Source organism: Solenopsis invicta, chromosome 3 (assembly GCF_016802725.1).
Source record: "Solenopsis invicta isolate M01_SB chromosome 3, UNIL_Sinv_3.0, whole genome shotgun sequence".
NCBI lineage: Eukaryota > Metazoa > Arthropoda > Insecta > Hymenoptera > Formicidae > Solenopsis > Solenopsis invicta.
Window position 1 is genome coordinate 19,518,819 of NC_052666.1, and position 13,807 is coordinate 19,532,625.

Consider the following 13,807-nt stretch of genomic DNA (forward strand, 5'->3'; position numbering starts at 1 on the left):
CGCGTTTTCGAAGAGCACTCGCTCCTGGTCAGAGTAGATTAGCCCGGTATCCAATCCCGTGTGTGCGCTCTAATGCAGAATTATTTCGATGGATTAGAGTAATCCTTGCTTTATGTGATCAGATCCGAGACTTTCCCCACAAAGCGATCCACTTGTGTTGCCAATAGCCGCTTTTGGCGACGAGATTCACAAAGCCATTTAACGCAATTGAAACGTAATCAAACATAATCGATAATGCTATTAACTTGGATTTTTTTAACGCTCAAATTGAGACATTTTTATCTATGAAAGTAACACTATGAAAAATAATTCTTTCATTCTTTAATTCTTTCAGTTTTTACAATTTTAAATCGGAAATTATTGATTATTATTGCGATACAATCGTCGTGTAATTTAGCGCAGATTAGGTTCAAGATTTGGCGAGCACATTAAATAAAATCAAATAAAAACTAGAAAATGAGAGTACAATGTATAAATGGGATAAAGAAGCGCGCTGAATCTCTGGACGTCGCGTTTATCTTTGCGTACAAGGAGCTTTTTGATCCTATTCGTTCTTACGAACAAAGGATCTAGCACTCCGAGGATCCTACTATAGAAACGCACGGAATCAAACGATTATTGCTTCCTTCTAAACGGCGCAGGTGACTATTTGGATTGGATCGTTTCTCGAGCGCCGAAAGCAAGAAGCCGAATCGTTTATATCGACGCTTAAACTCACAGCCTTTCCCCATTTTCAGTTTTCCGTAGCTAGAAACTTTTAGACTTTCCTTATAGTTGCCATTTTCCATTCAGACGGAGCATTCATGTTCCTTCCTTCCTTCCTTCCTTCCTTCGGTAATTCTACTCCGTCGGGTCTTTTTACGAACGGTCGCCGATAGGGAGAACTTCAGTACGGAAGTTCCGTGAGAAATACGCGGGTTCTCTTGCTCGAAGATCAAGAGAGACGTAGCACCGGGGTCTCTTTCAGCAATCAGAGATTATATTTCGAATTCGGTGATATGGCGCGGCAAATACTTTGTACAAAATTCCGGCGTGTTTATCTTTCTACATAAAATATTCCGGATCGCTATTGTTCTTTCTTTCAGTTCAGATCAAATTGACGAATCTTAGAATCAATCTGGAAAGTTTACTTTGGGATATTGCTTACGACGGAAAATATGATGGAACGTGATAGGAAGACATTTTCTGAGATACTAGGATTTTACTTAAAATTTTTTATAATTCAAACATTTTTTATCAAAATATGAAATTTGTTTGAACGTGAAATTGGATGTAAAATGGCAATTTCTTGTTAACAAAATATTAATTTACTATATTAATTTGAGGAATGTGCGCAACGCGCACAGGACTAATGACAAAATCCATCATCATAAACTATACTATTAAACACCCATCTAAATCACATTTATTGATTCGCGTTGAGTGTATAATGTTTAGTCACAATTTTACTTTGCCAACCTTCGACCTTTTTGACGTGAATTTTGCGAAAACATGCTTCTTTCGTAAACTATAAAGTAGTCAAACGATAAAACAAAATATAAGAATTTGAAACCAATATCGTGGCGTTTATCGATTTCCCGACTTTTAAAAAAAGAAACAACTTTAACTTCGTCGAAAGCGTTTGCCGTCGAGGCGAGACGCATGCAAACTTTCGATACGAAATACGGGTATCGAAAGGGTCGAAAGTTCTTTTTTCCTTCCTCGAGCGGGGTACCGAGGGAGGAATTCGCCTTTGCGGAAAGGCGATCCAGAGACGATCGAGAACGTTAACTTCCGGACGATTTGTCAGAGCCGAACCGCGATGGCGCGGCCCGGCCCGATTCTCGCTCACACGTCCCCATAAATCCCGGATTTTCATAAGTTTTTTTCCCCCCTTCCTCTCCCGTTTCCCTCCCCCCGAACTACGGCCCCCTCGCCTCTCACCACTGCCCCCCTTTTCGTATCGTATCCCTCGAGCGTCTTCACCGAAATCGACCCAAGATATATCTTTTGCTCGCCTTTCTCCTTTCGTTCTTGCTAATGCCGCGGAATCGCGGCTCTCGGGGAAAGAAAGACGGCGCGGGGAGATTTATCGAAGTTGCGGCTTGTTACGGGGGCTTTAGACTTCCGGCAGCAAGGGGCGGAGGACGGTGCTCCACGCACAGCTCGAGCTGTAGAGCCGCGACGGTCGGGAGAAGAAGAGAGGTGCTAGCGATTGATTAAGAGGGTCGTTTGTGCCAAGGAAATGCTACTTGAAACGCCACCGCTATTCTCGGGCACGCCCGTTCCGCGCCCTGACTCTCTTCTTCTTGCGGCACCTATCCTCGCTGCGGGACGTTACGGCGAATCACTTCTAGACATTAAAGACAATGGCAGAGTTTCGAAGTTGGAGCAGCTTGACTCGCTGATTATCACAGAAATCAGAAAACTGCGGGTGAAATTTAATTGGTAATAAAAGATGAGAGAGAGAAGAGAGAAACTAGAAAATTTGATCATTGCTATTCAAATTATCTAACGGAATTGCAACTTTAACTCTTGTAATTATAATACTTCCTTTATTAAGAGAGAACTCAATTTGTCTGCGTTTAAAAGTACAAATAAAATTTTAGAATTTTGTGCCTTCGATGTCAAGTGAACGCAACTCGGATGATTATCTTCCAAACGAATTACGAATTCCTCGTTCTTGATTATTGAATAACGCAAGATTTGACAAATGGCAACAATATCCTTGTGGATCAATGCGGGTCAAAGGGTCGAAACCATTCCAACCATTCACAGTATCGATTATTGGGAGCCTTACCCAAAGTACCATTCGGTACTTAAGCGACAGTCTGACAGTGTAATAGGGTTTCCACAGTAATGCGACAGTATCAATAATCAGACACATTGAAATTAATCCGAGCTGTGTGCTGGATAACGATAATACGGAAACAAACTATTAACTGCTCTGGAGAGTATTAACAGAACGTATTTCGAAGTCGAAAGAAGTTGGTAACTTAACAATAATTTGAATTTTTTATTGCGTAATATTTGCATAAGTAATTTTATTATTAAAATTATTTATTGTGGAAGAAAAAGCACAAAAAAGATTTGTTAAATATAATTATAACTTTTTTTCTTTAGAAATATTATATTATTGTTTATCGAGATATATTCTATCTGATAGTAATCGTGAAAAAATTTCAAAATCATTTGAAACGTATGGCATATATAAAATTGAATTTCTAAAAAAAATAATAGTATTATTATTCTTGAAATATTTTTTTAACGAAAAAAATAACACAAACCGCTCCATCAAAGTTATCATTATTTATGTGTTTAGTATTATTTAACAAAAAATATAAGAAGTAATATCGAAAACATCGTGAGATTTTATTTTCTAAGAAAAATATTATTGCTCTTTGATTTTCTCTGTTGTTTCTGTATTGTCGAATCTAGTTCAAAAGACTCGAAGAAATAATGCGTTAATAAAGTTTTTAAGATATATTTCAAACTGAGTAGAGAAAGTACACTTAAAAGTGGGATATTTGTAATGAAATAGTTTTAATATTTTTTAATATGAAGAATATTTATTTGCAATGTACAAGCGAACTAAAAATGCCATAGATAAATACCTCGAGGAATCGCAAAACGGTAGAACCGCAAGATCGAGCGATGTTGCGTGCTCAAGGACGGGGATAAGAACGCTGAAACGCGTGTAATACCGTTGCGGTAATACCGTAAACCGGAAAAGAATGAAACTAGGCGCAATAAAGGAGCCGAGAATACTCGGCGAGCGCGAGGGGGCAATAAGTCTGAAATATGCCAGCGTTTTATTCTCGCCGTACGAATATCCGACGCGAAGAAAGGCAGTGGGAACGAGCGAGGCGGCAAGAGAGGACTCGAAAGGAGAAGGGACGAGAGAGGAGACTGTGTTTCGCATTTGGAAAAAATGCCCGCGATGTACACGGCTTACACGGGGGCGAGCACGGGGACGCAGCACAGCGGGCGTATGCACGCGAACAATTCCGCGGTGGAGTGTGCCACATAAATAGAGACGAGAGAAAGAGAAAAAGTGGGGAAAAATGGCGGGAGCAAGAGAGAGGGAGAGTGAGAAAAATGGGGAAAGGTATGTGCGCTCAGTGGAACTCGAAGGTGGAAAACTTTACAGCGAGGGAGAAAGAGAGAGAGAGAACGAGAGAAAGCAATTCTCGTTATAACTTCGGCGCCCCGCGGAAACTTAAACTGCTGCGAGCCGAACATGCAGAACTTTCGGCCGTTTTCCTACTCAGGACAATCCGGATCGCCCATCCTTTTCTACACTTCCTTTACCTCCTTCTCCCTCTTTGCCCCAGGTACGCGCACCATCGTTATCGTGCTTTTCACAAGGGACTGCTCCTTTTAATATTGTCGGAGCGAATGCCTCCAGGTAAATCGCGTTGCCGTGTCGCTGCGACTTTCGGTGTAAAGTGCGTGAGCAACGCGCTCTCATATAATTCGAACTTCACACTCCATGAATTCGAGGACGAGTGTGAGTGTGAAATAAATCAGAAATTGTGTAGTCGACGACAGTTGATGTTTTCTGAAAAAAGAGCCTCATTAAACTTTTTCATGTATAAATATAAAAAAAAACTTAAAGGTCTCGTGATAATTCACGAGACTGTACATACACTAAATTTTCTCTATGTAGAAAATTTCATCACGTACGCAAACATTTCCTGGTGAACTAGTTTTAAGCAGCAACGTGTGTTATCCCTTATTTCGTTAAATCCACGCAAATTTCACGTTCGTAACAATGCTGATTCGGCTTTAAGAAGCAGCGGTTCAAATCTTCTGCGTTTGCAAAATTCGTTGTTGCGACGTCTGAAAATTTCGCACTCGTCTCCCTTTGATCCTTCCTTTTCCCGCTTTTCCTCAGGGCGATGTTGTACACTGCGAAACTCTCTTTTGCCCCAATCACGTTTTGCCCCAACAGCTTGCGATCTACAACGTGGAGAATTCGTTTAGCAGCCACGTTGCTTGTTCATGCGCAGTTCCATTCCTCATGAAATTGCGTCACGTGTCCCGTGGAGTGTTATTGGTCTAAAACGCCGATTTTCCCATTTATCGCGATTGACTGGGCAAATTGTGCGCGAAACCCGTCGTCCGACACTCGTTCAATCTCAGTTGAAATCTCGAGCAGTCTTAAAAATACTGCGGTCACCAGTATTTGTTGCGTATAATTGCAAACGCCATTTATCGCGATATTTTATTATGCAAATTCTCAAGTTTTACATAATTGTTTTCTGAAACTTATAGTTATTTAAATTGTGAATAAATTAATTTTTATAAATTTATTTGCATCTCAAGGAGAGATCAAATGTCAACTATTTTAGAATCCTAGAGTAAATTTCGAATATTAAATTACAATTTTAATAAAATGTATTAATTATAATTTTAACATTCTTATATAGTATATTTAGTTTTAATTTATCCTGAAAATGTTACGGTATTATATGCGACGATCTTGGGCGATTTATTGTAATATTAAATCACGTAATTTCAACTCTCCGCGATTTTTTATGCTTATTTTTACAGTTTTATATAAAGCTTCATATAAAAAACTGTGTAAAACTTATTTCTTATATAAAACTACGGTACATAATTAATGAAACGCTTAGCATTTTCAAACATGATTGGTCAATAAACTAGGGTCTCAATTTTGCTGTAAAAATTGATATCAAATTTATAACGAGTTTGGAGACAAATTAATACGAAAGAATACACATCCCTTATTATGTTATTAAAAAAAAAAACAAGTGTTATGTATATTTCTTACTTACATCAAGAATATTTATCAAGTAAAGCCATTGTGTATCTCCATGCCGGTCTCAGCGCTTCAATTCACGTCATTGCGCTTGTAGGTTTGGCGTTTGCAACGGAATAAGTGTGAATAACCCAGTCGCAATGATTTATGATGCGCGATGAATATTTATTGATAAATGATCGTGCGCGTTTTGTGCCGGATCTATTTGATATTTCGTTGTGACGAGACGACCGGATCGTGGGATGACAGCTGGGGCCTTTTAGGGCGGAATGCAGCGCACAGTGAAATTGTTGTGATATCCGGCTATGTGGCTCGGTGCTCCCCGTCGCGGACGAAACTACGTAAATTATGAATGCTGTTTGACTGCATGCCAGCTACACCCCATAACCGGCAACTGCCACGACCCCGGGCTTTGCACGTGTCTGGTATACGTGTAGAGGCCACGCACATAGAGCGGAGGCTGTGGAAGCGCACGTGCGCGGAACTGCAAACAGGCGGAATAAATTCTCGCAGCGTCATACACGCCGCTATGAACATGACCGGAGCGGGAATGACAAGTTTCCTTCAAGGCAGACACGGTTGTATGAACTTGAATTTTTATGCGAAGGATAATCGCGAGCGATATCCCTCTCTCGGCGAGTTTATTCTGCGAAGCGGTATTTCGCATATAAGAATTAGACTTTGTTCGCGTGGAACTTTCTCAATATTCCGTTGACCGGCTGAGACGGCAAACGTCGTGGATGTTATCGCAGACAGTGATAACCGGGCATCGGGGATCCCGTCTCGTTTCCCGTACGAGAATTTGCGCCGCGCGGCTTCTCAGCGGTACGAGTTCCGTCTATTTTCTTTCGGTATGAAGTCGAAATACGGAGAAACGCTGCGACGGCCGAAAAATAACAAGGATGATACGATGAGTTAGGTAAACCAAATGTTTATCCGCGATACGGCTACATGCCGAACGAACGAATGAACGAACGAACGAACGAATGAATCGATTTCGCCCACATAGCCGACGGCGGGCCGCGTCGAAAATAATAAAAGGACCAACGGTGCTTGCAATTTATACCCCCGGTAGGGCCGGCGTGCATGTCTCACGGTGGTGCATCCCGGTCGATCCCCCGGCCAGTGTGTTTCCGACCGAGAGATAAAGGCGCCGCACTGGCGAACAAGCCACCCGTATATATTCAGGGCGCGCTTTTAGCACCGATCGTGCCCGCGGTCACTAACTAAAAAGGGATCAAAGGGCAGAGAGCGCGGCCGCCTCGACGTGTCGGACGCGTGTTTTTGCCGCCACGATTACTTTTTTTTTTTTACAATAGCCTTTTTCATCGCGACTCGACATGCCGTATTCGTGCCCCTGCGGTTTTCGCGATTCGTGGTAAACCTTCTTCGTAATCCGAGTGTCTTGGAGAGAATTGTACTGCGCGAGAGTTTTTCATCAAACGCGTGTCATATTTTGCAAGGCGTAATTGACACACGACTGTAGAATATAAAACTTTTATTTCCTAAATATAGAATATTTAAGAAAGAATAATTCTTGAAGAAAGAATAATTCTACGGGATGCCTTTTAACACAATATATAGTAATACAGTTAATTTCGAAGTACATCATCGTTGCTTTTTCTCACGCGAGAAACTGTTATCACTATTTCTTCATACGTCTCTTATCCCTCTTCTTTGCGCGCATTATGTTTTATATATTTAGTTTATACTTTAATATGTAAATGTGACGGTATATTGCGTTGATTCCGCCATAGAGGCGGATCGTTGAAATTCGTGCTAGGCCAACGCAACGGCGGATTATCGCGTTTACTCGTTAGAAGAAAGCGCGATGCTGACAAGAGAAAAGGCAGGATGGGGTTCGGTGCTCAACATAAAGGACAGCCCGGGTTGCACGGTGGGAAATTAGTCTGCAAAATTTCCCCCGGAATTACGTCGTAAATTAAAGTTTGTACACGCGAGTGAATCTGCATCCTCTGCTCCCCCTACGTCCGCCCTTTTCTGTCTTCCCTTTTCGCTACTCTGGTGCGATTCGCTGAATTCTTCCCTCTTCCGAGCTTCGCGAGATTAATCCGAAAATAACGAGACACGCGCAAAAAGTATGCTCCCTCGTTATCTCGTCAACCGTAACGTCTGTCATTCAGTCAAAGACGCATCGACGTGTATACGACGCAACTACGTTCTCTCGTAATTATGCTCGAATTTATTTATATGTCGTATTACACATGCGCATATATTTGTCGTATATATGCGAAACTGTATCACTTTCGCTTTTATGACATCTATTACTCAGCTGTTTGTGGTCCGATCGACGTGAAATTTGTACACGTTTCATGTGAAGGTTCGCATTCTAGGGAAACGTGGCCAGCTTGGTACTACTAGCGTTATCTCTGGGTTAGTCTCGGGACTTATTGAACGATGTGTTAGTTTCATTCTTACATTTTTTTTGACGAAGTTGAATAAAATGTATTTTTCCTTGATTATCAAGCATATTTTTTTAACTGTAGTATTAATAATTAAATGTTGCTAATAGGAGTCAATTATGAGTGCATATTATATTTTTTATTTTATTAATTACTCACAGCTAATTGTATTTTAATTTGTACGTTTATCTGTAATCAGTCTCAGTTATGAAACCATTCAACCTGTAACTTTTAACTTACACAGAAGAGGTTTTTACGGTAAATTAAAGAAATTTGCGAATTTATAATATTTTAAGGAAAAGAATAAATGGGTACAAAGAAAGTTCTTCGTTTGGATATTATTTACTACTATATTTAAAATGTAGAAAATTAATTTGTCATACAAAATTTATTACAATTTATTAAAAATATAAAAGTTTTCTTCTGCCATTGAAAACAGACTTGAAAATTTGAATTTGTTGACACGTTTGCTGTCTCCTTGTTTCATCCTGACTTTCTTCCGTCATTCACGTTCGAAGATGCGTTTTTGCTTGCCGGGGGCGTTAGCGGCCGACTTGTCGATATACGTACGGGAACGTGTAATCTTCAAACAGATTTAGTTTCTGATCTTATATAACGGCTTACATAATGGTTACGGATTGTCAGTATTAGCGGCAGTAGCGTCAAGTCAATATTGATATGGGCACACGATGAAACTGGAGACTGCTATCCGTTTGTGCATTCTGGATATTGAATTCTGTCGTGAATCCCCGCGATCAGATCTTCCAGGATCGCGGTCGCGGCGATCTGATACTTGATGACGATCGGCAACCCGAATTGGCGGTTTATCGTTCTCGGTGCCCTCGTTAAGTTCATATTCCGCAGGGGACCGGTGGCGATCTCGCGATTATCGGATCGATTTGCGCCGAGTCCCTTGATGGCTGTCACAGAAATTCTCTTGAGCACGGTGACGGAGGTCGTCGCAGTAATCATACGTTAATTACGTATAATCCATGATCTGTTTAAGCTTGTGACGACGATCGATAGCGTGCGTGGCAGCGTGCAGTTATTCAAACACAGTGACCTTAACTAACTAACATACCCGCTGACACAGTTACAGTTCTGTAATCTCGTTAATCTGTTTTGGGGTTCTTTACGTTTCATAAACGACCTCGTTCTTTTTTCTTTTTCTTTTGCGGTGGTTAATAGGCCCGAATATCGATTTCCATGTGAAGCCACAAAGCAATTTTTTTCAACAACCTGATAACCGTGGTCATACCGAACGCCAACGGGTAATCCTTCGTACGCTCTTTTATCTCGAATTTTTCTCGCGGTCGCACACTCCGCTGTTGCGGCAGCAAAATTTGATTGCCGTCGTTATATTTCACGTGCACTTTGCGCATACATGAATATTCCGCGCGCCGCTAACAACGGTATTCCACGCTTCGTTGCGGGACGCCACAAAAGAACGGAAACCAACCCCCCCTCCCTCTCCCATTATATCGATCGTCACGAATAATATTCGGCAGGAGTCCCTACTTTGCCAAATAAGTCTGGCTAATGGGAAGCATGATCGCTATTTCGCTAGTACAACTCGACCGTTAAAATTTATGCAAAACTAAGGCGAATAGGAGTTTGAATGAGGTAGAACGATATTTCTACGCTAGAACGCGTATTATGCATTCCGGCATATCCAAATATGTTTCAATAGACTTTCATAATTGAGTTAGAAGTTTCACTGTTTTTTTTTCTCTTTCTCTCCTAGAATAGAAATATCTGAATCTCTATCCTCTGACTTGATATCTTTTTAATGACGAATTTTGTTAAGTAGGGCTCGCAAATAATGATATTTTATTAGCAACATGGGGATTTACGTTACTGCAAGGTGAGCAAGCGGGTATCGCGCTGAGCCAATTATCGAGATTCCATTGCGTGGATTGTTAGACGACAAGTTTAGCTGCAGCAAGCGCCGAGCAACCGAGCTCGTTGGACAACTACGGCGGTAGTCGCGGCAGTAGGAGAACAAGTTGGAAATCCCGTTCCGTCTGATTTGAACTCCCGATAAAGAGAGCGTCGTCGCGGTTTAAATTTGTATTAACCCGCGGCCAGGAGATTCTCATGTATCCGCGGACAAAGCTATCTGCACGGTATTAAGCCATTAGACCGTAACGAGAGTTGATTAAGTGTACCGAGGTTGCGGACGACCGAGAGATCGGACAAAAAGAGTCCGACCCGGCGCAGCGACGGGGTGGTGCGGCGCGGCGACGGGGTCCGAATGCGACGCGATGGGAAAAGAGAAGAGAGAGAGAGGTGGAAGTGCGCCGCCCGGAGCTTTCCCAGGCCACGTCGGCCTAATGAAAATTCACGGGTTCTCCATCGGCGCGATAAAGTCCACCGCGTCATTACCATTGCCCTGCTGCTCGTTACGGCGTTTATTTAGCCGCGACTCTTTTCCCCGAGATCGGAACGAACGGCGCGCTTACGAACACCAAACGTTTAATCTCGGATTTATTTTAACGAGACTTTACGACGACGGGGAAAGTTCATGTGGAGATCGTGCGATGGATATCCGGGGCTATTACGCGGCGATTTCCTGTGACGAGTACGACATGTATAATAAGTGAGCTGTCTCGTTAGTTATCTTGTCACGGAGGAGAAATTGCCGATTAGCGTACGAATTTATTCCTAGCTTATATAAGTGCGCCCTTAAATATTTTAGACGACGTTAACTTATAGCGCGATTAAAAGGGATTCGATTATTGTTTTCAGCGAAGAATTCAGGGGAGAATTGTGTCGTAAGATTGACAAAGAATTATAGTTACGAAATTCCAGACAACAACGAAATTAATTCATTAGATCGGTGGACAAAAGATGATGCGCGCCATTTCACGAGAATAGCGAGTCAAAGAACGGCATTACGCCGCATGCCGTTGAAATTGCGAAAGAATCGGGCGCGTTCGGGCATCCTTTGATGTTTTCGAGAGGATTATCCCAAGTACGTGTCCACGGGCGTGCATTCCCATACAGGATGCGATATCCGAGCGACACACATACATATCCGAGGGGCGGCGGGGGTGGGACGGGGAGGGATGAGGGGGCAAACGATAAATCCGGCTCGCCGAATAAATATTCCGAATGGAGACCCGGCCGAGCGCGCGGAATCCGCGTCCGCGAGCGCACGGAATTATTTTCACGCGCGCCAAACCGGACTTTAATTTGCGATAGTGACTGCCGCAAGCTCAAAGGGATGCCGAGCCACTCCCTCCCTCTTCTACACGACCTGCTCGATTTAATTAATGCTCGTTGCATAACTGGCGCGAGACCTGCGTGATCCGCGCTGCACAGCGAGACACGCTCGTCCTCCCGCGCGAACGATGATTATGGAAAAGACCCTCGAGAACGCGCGTGTGAATGTGCCCAGATTTGCGTAGATATAATTGAAATTCTGTGCGACTGAGAATTACATTTTTGCAATAACAAGATAATGCCGTTTTGTAATAACAAGTGTGCGCGTCTGAAAGAGAAAGAAAGACCAAAGGTCTCATTGTCTTTCTTTCTCTCTCAGTCTTTCTTTCTCTCGCACACCGTCCTTTTCGAAATATCTTGAAAGCCTTGAATGCCGGAGACGTCATTTTTCAGAATCGTAGGACGTAAAAACGTTCTCTTGGCAAGCTGCACGATAAAAGAATTTTCTTGCGTTGGAAAAAATACGTTTACGTTAATGTTATTGAACTTCTTTAGATTATTGATCGCACGCAAGTCTAGTATAGTATCCTTGCCAATACATTAGAAGAGAGTCTCTTTAGTAATTCGATTGGATGAATACGGGGCTCCACCGTTATCGTCATTGATATGTTGTTATCAGGAGAATGGGTAGATCGCTCCAGACAAATTGGCCACTCAAATCCTCTCTGAGGACTCGCATCCCTTACTATCCATCCTCGCTCCACCGGCTGTCACGATAAAGACTTGATCCATGCGTTCGTACATGTGCGACTCATGTATACTTTGGCCGCCAATTTGACACTGTCCTACGTAAATCTGTGCATATATATGTATACTTTATCGTACATAGTATAAAATACATATCGAGTAATCCGATCTCTATATATATGTCTAAAACAAATTTTGCTGCTCGAAATGGAGCATTTGTCACGATGTTTTATTTTAAATTGAAGTCTTTCTTCTGACGATACGTTAAGGCATATTTTTTACTATTATTATATTATTGTCTAAATCTTATCCTAGAAATGGGTGTGATTAAACTTATTATTCGAATAACTTATAAATTTTCGAGATTTGAATTTATTCAAATGCGACCATCGCGGAATTATGACCCATTTTTATGGACGTAAGGTGGCAAGTAGGTGCGTACTTTCTTTCATGCGATCGCGAGGCATTCATAACGCGAGGCGCTTTAGGCAAATGGCGAAGTTATCTCGATAGGCAAACCCGTAGAGGTCGCAGGGGTGGCGGGGTGGGGGTGACTCTCCGCATTCAAGAATTCAAATATCTTCGAATTCGGTCACCCACCTCCTGTTCCCCACGTCACTTTATATCCCCCCCTCAAGCTCATATCCTACCTCGTTAAATGGGCTCGTTTATGATACCTCAGTTACATTTGGCATGCATGTGGCCATTTCTAAGCAGTGCTTTCTATACCTACGATCTATTCTACGGGGTCATTTCGTTACATCGCGCTTAAGTGCACCTGTTATGGCTTGTGCTTTACACGCCACTAAAATGTAAATTATTGGGAGAAGGTAAAAGGTGGGAAGATAAAAATTAATTTGTTTTTCAATCAACATTACGGGGAAAAATAGAAAGAACCAATTAAAGTATTTATAGACAGTTGAAATTGTTATGGAGTTGCGTAATGTAGCTTGCTAACAATAAGTGTTAAATTTCTTGAGTATCTATAAAAATCAATAATTCAATCACGATAACTAGAATTCTGATTGGTAATTTTAGTGCATTTTGTATAGACTTGTTGTATCAAAACATTTTTCTTGTGTACGTTGTAAATTTAGGTTAATTATATTTTTTGAAAGCTGTATTTTAAAAACTCTACTTTATAGAAAAACTCTTTAAGATAAATAAATGTTTTCTGTTGCGAGTCGGTAGCAGGCAGAAAAAATGATAGAGAAAGTTCGTCAAAAAAGAGGAAGTAAAAAAGCTGCTTCAACAGCTCCGAGCGAGTTATAGTAAGCGAAGTTGACAGACGGAATCTTTAACGAAACTTCTTTCGCTCTCGAAAGAGAGATCCACTCGTAAACAGTCTGACGTGGCTTAACGTGTGTACTGATCCGCTTTAGAGAACGTAAGTTCCACTTAATTTCTCTTCGACGTCTGAGGGCGATGAAAGAATGCGGTAAAAATATTTTTCCTCTCTTCGTTTTCACCTTGTAAATTTTTTCTTAGCTGGCCGTAGTAAAATGTCATTGAATGGCGTATCAGTAGAATTTTATCTTCAAAAAGTTAGAAATTAGTTTTTGACGATGCCTGTACGTCATAATATTTAAATATTATATTTGTATATGCTACATGATGTACACAAAAAATTCCAAGAAAAGTTATTTAACAAGAAAGTTTACTTAATTTATGTTTTTCTTTCAGTAACGATTATCGTTAACAAAGAATA

At 41.4% G+C, this 13,807-nt stretch overlaps 1 protein-coding gene across 4 annotated transcripts in view; it reads left to right on the forward strand.

Annotated features, from left to right (window-relative positions):
• The window catches only part of LOC105203576, a 340,742-nt gene that overhangs the window by 169,015 nt on the left and 157,920 nt on the right, over positions 1-13,807 (forward strand). The gene's annotated exons all lie outside the window — the stretch shown is intronic.